We start from the raw sequence: 15,815 nt of genomic DNA on the forward strand, positions 1-15,815 counted from the left end.
TGGTTTTTATAAGAACATTTATGGTTTTTTATCAACAATATTTTACAATTTTTAATCCTGATTATTTCATCTCCGGCCCTTTTACAATGTTTTTAAGCACTATTAAAGTTTTTTTTAAGTTTTTTTAATTACTGATGAAATAAGATGATTGTATATGATTGATGACTCACTTTCTGCCCATTATTAAAACACTTTTTTTTACAAATGGAAACAATAGGAATTTTTCTGCATGAACAAAGCCTTTTTTTAAAACCTTTTATATAAACATAGATTCAAATTATTAGAGGACTTTATAATGTTATTTATTGAAGATGAGGTAATATGGTTGATGATTCACTTTTTTATTGCCAAACATTCCCTTAGGTAAATGTAAACAAAGAGTATCCACTATGGACGTCACCGGAAGTGACGCTACGGTTTTTATTGACTTAATCTAGAAACTACATCAAAAGGACTTTTGAGAGATTCCCCCAGAACCACATAGTGTGAGATCCAAATAAATGGATTTACATGTGCTACCCGACCGTGGATCGAGTAGCGGCGGACAGAGACGCGGGTTTCCATGGCAACAGGAAACCGGAAGTGACGCTACGCTGTGTAGCGCTGGAGACTACATGAGAAAGGATCCAGGACGGCACTATGGCAACAAGCACACCCCCGAAAAACAACCGGAAGTGACGTTACGCCGCATATCGCAAGAGGACACACTGGAAAGGAATACAGACAGGGCACTATGACAACAGGCCCGCCCTTTACAGAAATTCCAGACGAGGATTGGTGCTTCCATGAGGATAGAGACGCCCACAGCAAAGGACCATGGGACTGGTAGTTTTTTATGTATAGGGTCCAGCTGGGCAATTAGGATTCAAATTGGTGCTGCATTTAATTAGCAGCCAAAATGAGGAGGTCAGCATTCAGACTTTTTTTGAACCTTGACAAAGACCCCAGCTCGGGGTGGAAACGCGTTGGTTATCTCCTGACAAGCCAGAGGACAGACTTAAAGACCAGTATCTAGTAAGATCCATGAATAGGAGGTATTGGCAGCCCTGCAATGTGACATAATGTTAATGTGAATAGGAGTTACGGGCAGCCCTGCAATGTGACGTAATGTGAATAGGAGGTACCGGCAGCCCTGCAATGTGACATAATGTGAATAGGAGGTACTGGCAGCCCTGTAATGTGATATAATGTGAATAGGAGGTACTGGCAGCCCTGCAATGTGACATAATGTGAATAGGAGGCCCTGCAATGTGACATAATGTGAATAGGAGGTACTGGCTGCCCTGCAATGTGACATAATGTGAACAGGAGGTACTGTCAGCCCTGCAATGTGACATAATGTGAATAGGAGGTACTGTCAGCCCTGCAATGTGACATAATGTGAATAGGAGGTACTGTCAGCCCTGCAATGTGACATAATGTGAATAGGAGGTACTGTCAGTCCCGCAATGTGACATAATGTGAATAGGAGGCCCTGCAATGTGACATAATGTGAATAGGAGGTACTGGCAGCCCTGAAATGTGACATAATGTGAATAGGAGGGACTGGCAGCCCTGCAATGTGACATAATGTGAACAGGAGGTACTGTCAGCCCTACAATGTGACATAATGTGAATAGGAGGGACTGGCAGCCCTGCAATGTGACATAATGTGAATAGGAGGGACTGGCAGCCCTGCAATGTGACATAATGTGAACAGGAGGTACTGTCAGCCCTGCAATGTGACATAATGTGAATAGGAGGGACTGGCAGCCCTGCAATGTGACATAATGTGAACAGGAGGTACTGGCAGCCCTGCAATGTGACATAATGTGAATAGGAGGGACTGGCAGCCCTGCAATGTGACATAATGTGAACAGGAGGTACTGTCAGCCCTACAATGTGACATAATGTGAATAGGAGGGACTGGCAGCCCTGCAATGTGACATAATGTGAATAGGAGGTACTGGCAGCCCTACAATGTGACATAATGTGAATAGGAGGGACTGGCAGCCCTGCAATGTGACATAATGTGAACAGGAGGTACTGTCAGCCCTACAATGTGACATAATGTGAATAGGAGGTACTGGCAGCCCTACAATGTGACATAATGTGAACAGGAGATACTGGCAGCCCTGAAATGTGACATAATGTGAACAGGAGATACTGGCAGCCCTGCAATGTGACATAATGTGAACAGGAGGTATTGTCAGCCCTACAATGTGACATAATGTGAATAGGAGGTACTGGCAGCCCTGCAATGTGACATAATGTGAACAGGAGGTACTGTCAGCCCTACAATGTGACATAATGTGAATAGGAGGTACTGTCAGCCCTGCAATGTGACATAATGTGAATAGGAGGTACTGTCAGCCCTGCAATGTGACATAATGTGAATAGGAGGTACTGTCAGTCCCGCAATGTGACATAATGTGAATAGGAGGCCCTGCAATGTGACATAATGTGAATAGGAGGTACTGGCAGCCCTGAAATGTGACATAATGTGAATAGGAGGGACTGGCAGCCCTGCAATGTGACATAATGTGAACAGGAGGTACTGTCAGCCCTACAATGTGACATAATGTGAATAGGAGGGACTGGCAGCCCTGCAATGTGACATAATGTGAATAGGAGGGACTGGCAGCCCTGCAATGTGACATAATGTGAACAGGAGGTACTGTCAGCCCTGCAATGTGACATAATGTGAATAGGAGGGACTGGCAGCCCTGCAATGTGACATAATGTGAACAGGAGGTACTGGCAGCCCTGCAATGTGACATAATGTGAATAGGAGGGACTGGCAGCCCTGCAATGTGACATAATGTGAACAGGAGGTACTGTCAGTCCTAGAATGTGACATAATGTGAATAGGAGGGACTGGCAGCCCTGCAATGTGACATAATGTGAATAGGAGGTACTGGCAGCCCTACAATGTGACATAATGTGAATAGGAGGGACTGGCAGCCCTGCAATGTGACATAATGTGAATAGAAGGTACTGGCAGCCCTACAATGTGACATAATGTGAACAGGAGATACTGGCAGCCCTGAAATGTGACATAATGTGAACAGGAGATACTGGCAGCCCTGCAATGTGACATAATGTGAATAGGAGGTACTGTCAGCCCTACAATGTGACATAATGTGAATAGGAGGTACTGGCAGCCCTGCAATGTGACATAATGTGAATAGGAGGTACTGGCAGCCCTGCAATGTGACATAAAGTGAATAGGAGGTACTGGCAGCCCTGCAATGTGACATAATGTGAATAGGAGGTACTGTCAGCCCTGCAATGTGACATAATGTTAATGTGAATAGGAGGTACTGGCAGCCCTGCAATGTGACATAATGTGAATAGGAGGTATTGGCAGCCCTGCAATGTGACATAATGTTAATGTGAATAGGAGGTACTGGCAGCCCTGCAATGTGACATAATGTGAATAGGAGTTACGGGCAGCCCTGCAATGTGACGTAATGTAAATAGGAGGTACCGGCAGCCCTGCAATGTGACATAATGTGAATAGGAGGTACGGGCAGCCCTGCAATGTGACGTAATATGTATAGGAGGTACTGACATCCCTGCAATGTGACATAATGTGAATAGGAGGTACTGGCAGCCCTGTAATGTGATATAATGTGAGTAGGAGGTACTGGCAGCCCTACAATGTGACATAATGTGAATAGGAGGTACTGGCAGCCCTACAATGTGACATAATGTGAATAGGAGGTACTGGCGGCCCTACAATGTGACATAATGTGAATAGGAGGCCCTGCAATGTGACATAATGTGAACAGGAGGTACTGGCAGCCCTGCAATGTGACATAATGTGAATAGGAGGGACTGGCAGCCCTGCAATGTGACGTAATGTGAACAGGAGGTAAAGTCAGCCCTACAATGTGACATAATGTGAATAGGAGGAACTGGCGGTCCTACAATGTGACATAATGTGAATAGGAGGTACTGGCGGCCCTACAATATGACATAATGTGAATAGGAGGTACTGGCAGCCCTACAATGTGACATAATGTGAACAGGAGATACTGGCAGCCCTGAAATGTGACATAATGTGAATAGGAGATACTTTCAGCCCTGCAATGTGACATAATGTGAAAAGGAGGTACTGGCAGCCCTACAATGTGACATAATGTGAATAGGAGGCCCTGCAATGTGACATAATGTGAACAGGAGGTACTGGCAGCCCTACAATGTGACATAATGTGAATAGGAGGGACTGGCAGCCCTGCAATGTGACATAATGTGAACAGGAGGTAAAGGCAGCCCTACAATGTGACATAATGTGAATAGGAGGTACTGGCGGCCCTACAATGTGACATAATGTGAATAGGAGGTACTGGCGGCCCTACAATATGACATAATGTGAATAGGAGGTACTGGCAGCCCTACAATGTGACATAATGTGAACAGGAGATACTGGCAGCCCTGAAATGTGACATAATGTGAAAAGGAGATACTGTCAGCCCTGCAATGTGACATAATGTGAATAGGAGGTACTGGCAGCCCTGCAATGTGACATAACGTGAACAGGAGGTACTGTCAGCCCTACAATGTGACATAATGTGAATAGGAGGTACTGGCAGCCCTGCAATGTGACATAATGTGAACAGGAGGTACTGTCAGTCCTACACAATGTGACATAATGTGAATAGGAGTGACTGGCAGCCCTGCAATGTGACATAATGTGAACCGGAGGTACTGTCAGCCCTACAATGTGACATAATGTGAATAGGAGGTACTGGCGGCCCTACAATGTGACATAATGTGAACAGGAGATACTGGCAGCCCTGAAATGTGACATAATGTGAATAGGAGATACTGGCAGCCCTGCAATGTGACATAATGTGAACAGGAGGTACTGGCGGCCCTAAAATGTGACATAATGTGAACAGGAGATACTGGCAGCCCTGAAATGTGACATAATGTGAAAAGGAGATACTGGCAGCCCTGCAATGTGACATAATGTGAATAGGAGGTACTGGCAGCCCTGCAATGTGACATAATGTGAACAGGAGGTACTGTCAGCCCTACAATGTGACATAATGTGAATAGGAGGTACTGGCAGCCCTGCAATGTGACATAATGTGAACAGGAGGTACTGTCAGCCCTACAATGTGACATAATGTGAATAGGAGGGACTGGCAGCCCTACAATGTGACATAATGTGAATAGGAGGTACTGTCAGCCCTACAATGTGACATAATGTGAATAGGAGGTACTGGCGGCCCTACAATGTGACATAATGTGAACAGGAGATACTGGCAGCCCTGAAATGTGACATAATGTGAATAGGAGATACTGGCAGCCCTGCAATGTGACATAATATGAACAGGAGGTACTGGCGGCCCTACAATGTGACATATTGTGAACAGGAGATAAGGCAGCCCTGAAATGTGACATAATGTGAAAAGGAGATACTGGCAGCCCTGCAATTTGACAATGTGAATAGGAGGTACTGGCAGCCCTGCAATGTAACATAATGTGAACAGGAGGTACTGTCAGCCCTACAATGTGACATAATGTGAATAGGAGGCCCTGCAATGTGACATAATGTGAACAGGAGATAAGGCAACCCTGATATGTGACATAATGTGAAAAGGAGATACTGGCAGCCCTGCAATGTGACATAATGTGAACAGGAGGTACTGGCGGCCCTGAAATGTGACATAATGTGAATAGGAGATACTGGCAGCCCTGCAATGTCACATAATGTGAATAGGAGGTACTGGCAGCCCTGCAATGTGACATAATGTGAACAGGAGGTACTGTCAGCCCTACAATGTGACATAATGTGAACTGGAGGTACTGGCAGCCCTGCAATGTGACATAATGTGAATAGGAGGTACTGGCAGCCCTGCAATGTGACATAAAGTGAATAGGAGGTAATGGCAGCCCTGCAATGTGACATAATGTGAATAGGATGTACTGTCAGCCCTGCAATGTGACATAATGTGAATAGGAGGTATTGGTAGCCCTGCAATGTGCCATAATGTGAATGTGAATAGGAGGTACTGGCAGCCCTGCAATGTGACATAATGTGAATAGGAGTTACGGGCAGCCCTGCAATGTGACGTAATGTAAATAGGAGGTACCGGCAGCCCTGCAATGTGACATAATGTGAATTGGAGGTACGGACAGCCCTGCAATGTGACGTAATATGAATAGGAGGTACTGACATCCCTGCAATGTGACATAATGTGAATAGGAGGTACTGGCAGCCCTGTAATGTGATATAATGTGAATAGGAGGTACTGGCAGCACTACAATGTGACATGATGTGAATAGGAGGCCCTGCAATGTGACATAATGTGAACAGGAGGTCCTGGCAGCCCTACAATGTGACATAATGTGAATAGGAGGGACTGGCAGCCCTGCAATGTGACATAATGTGAACAGGAGGTAAAGTCAGCCCTTCAATGTGACATAATGTGAATAGGAGGTACTGGCAGCCCTACAATGTGACATAATGTGAACAGGAGATACTGTCAGCCCTGCAATGTGACATAATGTGAATAGGAGGTATTGGTAGCCCTGCAATGTGCCATAATGTTAATGTGAATAGGAGGTACTGGCAGCCCTGCAATGTGACATAATGTGAATAGGAGTTACGGGCAGCCCTGCAATGTGACGTAATGTAAATAGGAGGTACCGGCAGCCCTGCAATGTGACATAATGTGAATTGGAGGTACGGACAGCCCTGCAATGTGACGTAATATGAATAGGAGGTACTGACATCCCTGCAATGTGACATAATGTGAATAGGAGGTACTGGCAGCCCTGTAATGTGATATAATGTGAATAGGAGGTACTGGCAGCACTACAATGTGACATGATGTGAATAGGAGGCCCTGCAATGTGACATAATGTGAACAGGAGGTCCTGGCAGCCCTTCAATGTGACATAATGTGAATAGGAGGTACTGGCGGCCCTACAATGTGACATAATGTGAATAGGAGGTACTGGCGGCCCTACAATATGACATAATGTGAATAGGAGGTACTGGCAGCCCTACAATGTGACATAATGTGAACAGGAGATACTGGCAGCCCTGAAATGTGACATAATGTGAAAAGGAGATACTGTCAGCCCTGCAATGTGACATAATGTGAATAGGAGGTACTGGCAGCCCTGCAATGTGACATAATGTGAACAGGAGGTACTGTCAGCCCTACAATGTGACATAATGTGAATAGGAGGTACTGGCAGCCCTGCAATGTGACATAATGTGAACAGGAGGTACTGTCAGTCCTACACAATGTGACATAATGTGAATAGGAGTGACTGGCAGCCCTGCAATGTGACATAATGTGAACCGGTAGGTACTGTCAGCCCTACAATGTGACATAATGTGAATAGGAGGTACTGGCGGCCCTACAATGTGACATAATGTGAACAGGAGATACTGGCAGCCCTGAAATGTGACATAATGTGAATAGGAGATACTGGCAGCCCTGCAATGTGACATAATGTGAACAGGAGGTACTGGCGGCCCTACAATGTGACATAATGTGAACAGGAGATACTGGCAGCCCTGCAATGTGACATAATGTGAAAAGGAGATACTGGCAGCCCTGCAATGTGACATAATGTGAATAGGAGGTACTGGCAGCCCTGCAATGTGACATAATGTGAACAGGAGGTATTGTCAGCCCTACAATGTGACATAATGTGAATAGGAGGTACTGGCAGCCCTGCAATGTGACATAATGTGAACAGGAGGTACTGTCAGCCCTACAATGTGACATAATGTGAATAGGAGGGACTGGCAGCCCTGCAATGTGACATAATGTGAACAGGAGGTACTGTCAGCCCTACAATGTGACATAATGTGAATAGGAGGTACTGTCAGCCCTACAATGTGACATAATGTGAATAGGAGGTACTGGCGGCCCTACAATGTGACATAATGTGAACAGGAGATACTGGCAGCCCTGAAATGTGACATAATGTGAATAGGAGATACTGGCAGCCCTGCAATGTGACATAATGTGAACAGGAGGTACTGGCGGCCCTACAATGTGACATAATGTGAACAGGAGATAAGGCAGCCCTGAAATGTGACATAATGTGAAAAGGAGATACTGGCAGCCCTGCAATGTGACATAATGTGAATAGGAGGTACTTGCAGCCCTGCAATGTGACATAATGTGAACAGGAGGTACTGTCAGTCCTACAATGTGACATAATGTGAATAGGAGGCCCTGCAATGTGACATAATGTGAACAGGAGATAAGGCAACCCTGAAATGTGACATAATGTGAACAGGAGGTATTGTCAGCCCTACAATGTGACATAATGTGAATAGGAGGTACTGGCAGCCCTGCAATGTGACATAATGTGAACAGGAGGTACTGTCAGCCCTACAATGTGACATAATGTGAATAGGAGGGACTGGCAGCCCTGCAATGTGACATAATGTGAATAGGAGATACTGGCAGCTCTGCAATGTGACATAATGTGAATAGGAGATACTGGCGGCCCTACAATGTGACATAATGTGAACAGGAGATACTGGCAGCCCTGAAATGTGACATAATGTGAATAGGAGATACTGGCAGCCCTGCAATGTGACATAATGTGAACAGGAGGTACTGGCGGCCCTACAATGTGACATAATGTGAACAGGAGATAAGGCAGCCCTGAAATGTGACATAATGTGAATAGGAGGTACTGGCAGCCCTGCAATGTGACATAATGTGAACAGGAGGTACTGTCAGCCCTACAATGTGACATAATGTGAATAGGAGGTACTGGCAGCCGTGCAATGTGACATAATGTGAACAGGAGGTACTGGCAGCCCTACAATGTGACATAATGTGAATAGGAGATACTGGCAGCCCTGCAATGTGACATAATGTGAATAGGAGATACTGGCAGCCCTGCAATGTGACATAATGTGAACAGGAGGTACTGGCGGCCCTACAATGTGACATAATGTGAAGAGGAGATAAGGCAGCCCTGAAATGTGACATAATGTGAAAAGGAGATACTGGCGGCCCTGCAATGTGACATAATGTGAATAGGAGGTACTGGCAGCCCTGCAATGTGACATAATGTGAACAGGAGGTACTGTCAGCCCTACAATGTGACATAATGTGAATAGGAGGCCCTGCAATGTGACATAATGTGAACAGGAGATAAGGCAACCCTGATATGTGACATAATGTGAAAAGGAGATACTGGCAGCCCTGCAATGTGACATAATGTGAACAGGAGGCACTGGCGGCCCTGAAATGTGACATAATGTGAATCGGAGATACTGGCAGCCCTGCAATGTGACATAATGTGAATAGGAGGTACTGGCAGCCCTGCAATGTGACATAATGTGAACAGGAGGTACTGTCAGCCCTACAATGTGACATAATGTGAACCGGAGGTACTGGCAGCCCTGCAATGTGACATAATGTGAATAGGAGGTACTGGCAGACCTGCAATGTGACATAAAGTGAATAGGAGGTACTGGCAGCCCTGCAATGTGACATAATGTTAATGTGAATAGGAGGTACTGGCAGCCCTGCAATGTGACATAATGTGAATAGGAGTTACGGGCAGCCCTGCAATGTGACGTAATGTAAATAGGAGGTACCGGCAGCCCTGCAATGTGACATAATGGGAATTGGAGGTACGGACAGCCCTGCAATGTGACGTAATATGAATAGGAGGTTCTGACATCCCTGCAATGTGACATAATGTGAATAGGAGGTACTGGCAGCCCTGTAATGTGATATAATGTGAATAGGAGGTACTGGCAGCACTACAATGTGACATAATGTGAATAGGAGGCCCTGCAATGTGACATAATGTGAACAGGAGGTCCTGGCAGCCCTACAATGTGACATAATGTGAATAGGAGGGACTGGCAGCCCTGCAATGTGACATAATGTGAACAGGAGGTAAAGTCAGCCCTTCAATGTGACATAATGTGAATAGGAGGTACTGGCGGCCCTACAATGTGACATAATGTGAATACAAGGTACTGGCGGCCCTACAATATGACATAATGTGAATAGGAGGTACTGGCAGCCCTACAATGTGACATAATGTGAACAGGAGATACTGGCAGCCCTGAAATGTGACATAATGTGAAAAGGAGATACTGTCAGCCCTGCAATGTGACATAATGTGAATAGGAGGTACTGGCAGCCCTGCAATGTGACATAATGTGAATAGGAGGTACTGGCAGCCCTGCAATGTGACATAATGTGAACAGGAGGTACTGTCAGTCCTACACAATGTGACATAATGTGAATAGGAGGGACTGGCAGCCCTGCAATGTGACATAATGTGAACCGGAGGTACTGTCAGCCCTACAATGTGACATAATGTGAATAGGAGGTACTGGCGGCCCTACAATGTGACATAATGTGAACAGGAGATACTGGCAGCCCTGAAATGTGACATAATGTGAATAGGAGATACTGGCAGCCCTGCAATGTGACATAATGTGAACAGGAGGTACTGGCGGCCCTACAATGTGACATAATGTGAACAGGAGATACTGGCAGCCCTGAAAAGTGACATAATGTGAAAAGGAGATACTGGCAGCCCTGCAATTTGACATAATGTGAATAGGAGGTACTGGCAGCCCTGCAATGTGACATAATGTGAACAGGAGGTATTGTCAGCCCTACAATGTGATATAATGTGAATAGGAGGTACTGGCAGCCCTGCAATGTGACATAATGTGAACAGGAGGTACTGTCAGCCCTACAATGTGACATAATGTGAATAGGAGGGACTGGCAGCCCTGCAATGTGACATAATGTGAACAGGAGGTACTGTCAGCCCTACAATGTGACATAATGTGAATAGGAGGTACTGTCAGCCCTACAATGTGACATAATGTGAATAGGAGGTACTGGCGGCCCTACAATGTGACATAATGTGAACAGGAGATACTGGCAGCCCTACAATGTGACATAATGTGAATAGGAGATACTGGCAGCCCTGCAATGTGACATAATGTGAACAGGAGGTACTGGCGGCCCTACAATGTGACATAATGTGAACAGGAGATAAGGCAGCCCCTGAAATGTGACATAATGTGAAAAGGAGATACTGGCAGCCCTGCAATGTGACATAATGTGAATAGGAGGTACTGGCAGCCCTGCAATGTGACATAATGTGAACAGGAGGTACTGTCAGTCCTACAATATGACATAATGTGAACAGGAGGCCCTGCAATGTGACATAATGTGAACAGGAGATAAGGCAACCCTGATATGTGACATAATGTGAAAAGGAGATACTGGCAGCCCTGCAATGTGACATAATGTGAACAGGAGGTACTGGCGGCCCTGAAATGTGACATAATGTGAAAAGGAGATACTGTCAGCCCTGCAATGTGACATAATGTGAATAGGAGGTACTGGCAGCCCTACAATGTGACATAATGTGAATAGGAGGTACTGGCAGCCCTGCAATGTGACATAATGTGAACAGGAGGTACTGGCAGCCCTGCAATGTGACATAATGTGAACAGGAGGTACTGTCAGTCCTACAATGTGACATAATGTGAATAGGAGGCTCTGCAATGTGACATAATGTGAACAGGAGATAAGGCAACCCTGAAATGTGACATAATGTGAACAGGAGGTATTGTCAGCCCTACAATGTGACATAATGTGAATAGGAGGTACTGGCAGCCCTGCAATGTGACATAATGTGAACAGGAGGTACTGTCAGCCCTACAATGTGACATAATGTGAATAGGAGGGACTGGCAGCCCTGCAATGTGACATAATGTGAATAGGAGATACTGGCAGCCCTGCAATGTGACATAATGTGAATAGGAGATACTGGCGGCCCTACAATGTGACATAATGTGAACAGGAGAATCTGGCAGCCCTGCAATGTGACATAATGTGAATAGGAGGTACTGGCGGCCCTACAATGTGACATAATGTGAACAGGAGATAAGGCAGCCCTGAAATGTGACATAATGTGAAAAGGAGATACTGGCAGCCCTGCAATGTGACATAATGTGAATAGGAGGTATTGGCAGCCCTGCAATGTGACATAATGTGAACAGGAGGTACTGTCAGTCCTACAATATGACATAATGTGAACAGGAGGCCCTGCAATGTGACATAATGTGAACAGGAGATAAGGCAATCCTGATATGTGACATAATGTGAAAAGGAGATACTGGCAGCCCTGCAATGTGACATAATGTGAACAGGAGGTACTGGCGGCCCTGAAATGTGACATAATGTGAAAAGGAGATACTGTCAGCCCTGCAATGTGACATAATGTGAATAGGAGGTACTGGCAGCCCTACAATGTGACATAATGTGAATAGGAGGTACTGGCAGCCCTGCAATGTGACATAATGTGAACAGGAGGTACTGTCAGTCCTACACAATGTGACATAATGTGAATAGGAGTGACTGGCAGCCCTGCAATGTGACATAATGTGAACCGGAGGTATTGTCAGCCCTACAATGTGACATAATGTGAATAGGAGGTACTGGCGGCCCTACAATGTGACATAATGTGAACAGGAGATACTGGCAGCCCTGAAATGTGACATAATGTGAATAGGAGATACTGGCAGCCCTGCAATGTGACATAATGTGAACAGGAGGTACTGGCGGCCCTACAATGTGACATAATGTGAACAGGAGATACTGGCAGCCCTGAAAGGTGACATAATGTGAAAAGGAGATACTGGCAGCCCTGCAATGTGACATAATGTGAATAGGAGGTACTGGCAGCCCTGCAATGTGACATAATGTGAACAGGAGGTACTGTCAGCCCTACAATGTGATATAATGTGAATAGGAGGTACCGGCAGCCCTGCAATGTGACATAATGTGAACAGGAGGTACTGTCAGCCCTACAATGTGACATAATGTGAATAGGAGGGACTGGCAGCCCTGCAATGTGACATAATGTGAACAGGAGGTACTGTCAGCCCTACAATGTGACATAATGTGAATAGGAGGTACTGTCAGCCCTACAATGTGACATAATGTGAATAGGAGGTACTGGCGGCCCTACAATGTGACATAATGTGAACAGGAGATACTGGCAGCCCTACAATGTGACATAATGTGAATAGGAGATACTGGCAGCCCTGCAATGTGACATAATGTGAACAGGAGGTACTGGCGGCCCTACAATGTGACATAATGTGAACAGGAGATAAAGCAGCCCTGAAATGTGACATAATGTGAAAAGGAGATACTGGCAGCCCTGCAATGTGACATAATGTGAATAGGAGGTACTGGCAGCCCTGCAATGTGACATAATGTGAACAGGAGGTACTGTCAGTCCTACAATATGACATAATGTGAATAGGAGGCCCTGCAATGTGACATAATGTGAACAGGAGATAAGGCAACCCTGATATGTGACATAATGTGAAAAGGAGATACTGGCAGCCCTGAAATGTGACATAATGTGAATAGGAGATACTGGCGGCCCTACAATGTGACATAATGTGAACAGGAGACACTGGCAGCCCTGAAATGTGACATAATGTGAACAGGAGGTACTGGCGGCCCTACAATGTGACATAATGTGAACAGGAGATAAGGCAGCCCTGAAATGTGACATAATGTGAATAGGAGATACTGGCAGCCCTGCAATGTGACATAATGTGAACAGGAGGTACTGTCAGCCCTACAATGTGACATAATGTGAATAGGAGGCACTATTATGGGGCATAAATTAGTAACTGCTGCTGAGAAGTGTCTCTCTAGAAGCATTAGAAGGGGTGCCCCTTCAATACGTTTCTATGAGGCCCACAAATTTTTGGCTACACCCCTGATAGAGGGGGTGATTCAGAGGCGATCACTGCAGTGGCAGCGATTGCACTGTGTAGGCTCTTGTGGAGTGCGCTCGCGCACCCTGTAACTACAGTGCGATCAATAAGGCAGAGGCGGTCGCGGGGCGTGTCAGTGGCGTTAGAACGCCGTTGGTGGGGCGCGGTCCAGACAATGCAGCAGCTGCGTCCCAGCAACTAGGCTGCGCAGGTTGGGAGGTACTTGACAGGTGCAAAAGTATCGGCGCCGTGCAATGCTTTTCCACCCATGGGGGAAGTGCAGTGTCTGATATGCATGTCAGAGAAACTGATCGTAGATGTGCTACACAGCTGGGGCAGTGGTTCCCAAAATGTGGTTAGGCTCTCTGGGGTGCCTCAAGGCTCTTGTAGCGGTGCCTCTGGTCGGTGGTCCAGGACCAAATCCAATTATGAATGGAAAAACCAGATGGTGGCTGGCAATGATGCATCATGTGGACAATCACAAGCACAAATGTACACCAGCACATCACTGACCAGAAGAATGACAGGCAGGGCCATTGAGAATGACGCCGGGCCCCAGTAAAGGTCTGGGGGCATGGCTTATTAAGTGGGTGTGACTAAGCCCTTTAGTATAAAAATATGTGAATAACAAAATAATTGCGGGGTTGCTTGGTGGCCCCGCATGCTCCTCTAGGGGTGGGGAGGGGCACCATTTTTACACAGGTGGGCACTGCTTCCTACCTTACTTGATCTGGAAGCGGGTCCCTCCTCCTCAGCCAGTTCCGCTGGCCACTAGAGAGCAAAAACATTCTATGCTATCTATGTGCGGCGCCATGTAGATGCCACCTGTACCAGCCAGCCAAAATACAGGTATCCTTATGGGGTGTTAGCGGACCCGGGCCCATCCAGGTGCCCGGCCAGGGTATTTTGTACCTGCTCCTCCTGCCTCTCAGCGACACTGATGACAGGTGGCCACAATTTACTGAATTTCTTTTTCTTTTTCTTTCAAATTTATCAAGGGGATCCGTAAATACAATGCGGCTGCTCTAGGGCGCCGAGCTTCAGGAAAGTTTGGGAGCTGCTGAGTTATACCCCTTTCACACCGCAGAAATAACCCGGTATCGACCCGGCATATTGCCGGGTCGACACGGGTCAGTGTGCGGTGTGAAAGGGGCATAGCCGAAAACCGCGGGTTGCATGACCCGGTAATTCAACACGGCAATAAAGCAGTGTTAACGGTCTTCCGGATCGATGCGTCCCGGGACCCGTTTACTACAACAGGGAGTGCGGCGCAGAGATGATCTCATCTCCCAGTGCCGCCTCCGGCTCCACCCCCTGCTGCTATGGCAACCCACCCGGCATATTGCCGGGTCAGGGAAGCCAGCAGCAGCGGCCAATGCCGCATCCCACCTGGGAAAGACCCGTTTCCAATTACAGGGTGGGATCTGGCATTGGCGGGGTTAAAGCGGTACTACTGTAGGGTGATCAGTGGTTGTTTTTTTTCCATTCTGCCAGATGCCACTATGAACCCCATGGATACGTAAGTAATAAAATGGTGAACGAGGTGTCTGGGGTGTAGTGTTTTTTTGTATAAAGTATTGACCCACTCTGTGGGGTAAGTTTACTAAAGTTTCTAAATTTGAAATGTGGTGATGTTGCCCATAGCAACCAATCACATTCTGTGGGTTTAGTATAAAATACCTACAGTCAAAATCCCAAAGGTCAAAATACCGACAATTTACCGATGGTCAAAATACAGACAAGGTCAAAATCCCGACATTTAAAATGTCGACAGGACAAAAAATGTACACAAGGTTTTTTTTGGGGGTGTGTGTATGTCGCCATAGGTAGACATGGACACCGTATAAGTGTACCGCGTCCCCTCGCAGGGCTCGCTGCGTTTGCCATGATTCGGGCACACTATTTTATTCCCCCTCCAGGTCCACTGGGCTGGTACAGTATGAACAAGTCGGTTTCAATGGAAAACTCATGAAAAACTCATGTCGACTTTTTGACCTGACGACATTTTAAATGACAGTATTTTGACCTTGTTGGGGTTTTGACCGTTGGTCAA

At 46.2% G+C, this 15,815-nt stretch overlaps 1 long non-coding RNA gene across 2 annotated transcripts in view; it reads left to right on the forward strand.

The window, feature by feature from the left end:
- Positions 1 to 535: 535 nt before the first annotated feature.
- Positions 536 to 15,815, forward strand: part of LOC134945682 (uncharacterized) — a 48,774-nt gene continuing 33,494 nt past the window's right edge. Inside the window, exon 1 of one of the 2 annotated variants that reach the window (XR_010182145.1) lies at positions 536 to 1,034. This is a non-coding gene — a long non-coding RNA (uncharacterized LOC134945682). The remainder of the gene's footprint in view (positions 1,035 to 15,815) is intronic. The other variant, XR_010182144.1, reaches the window with a different exon arrangement.

Source organism: Pseudophryne corroboree, chromosome 7, assembly GCF_028390025.1.
Source record: "Pseudophryne corroboree isolate aPseCor3 chromosome 7, aPseCor3.hap2, whole genome shotgun sequence".
NCBI lineage: Eukaryota > Metazoa > Chordata > Amphibia > Anura > Myobatrachidae > Pseudophryne > Pseudophryne corroboree.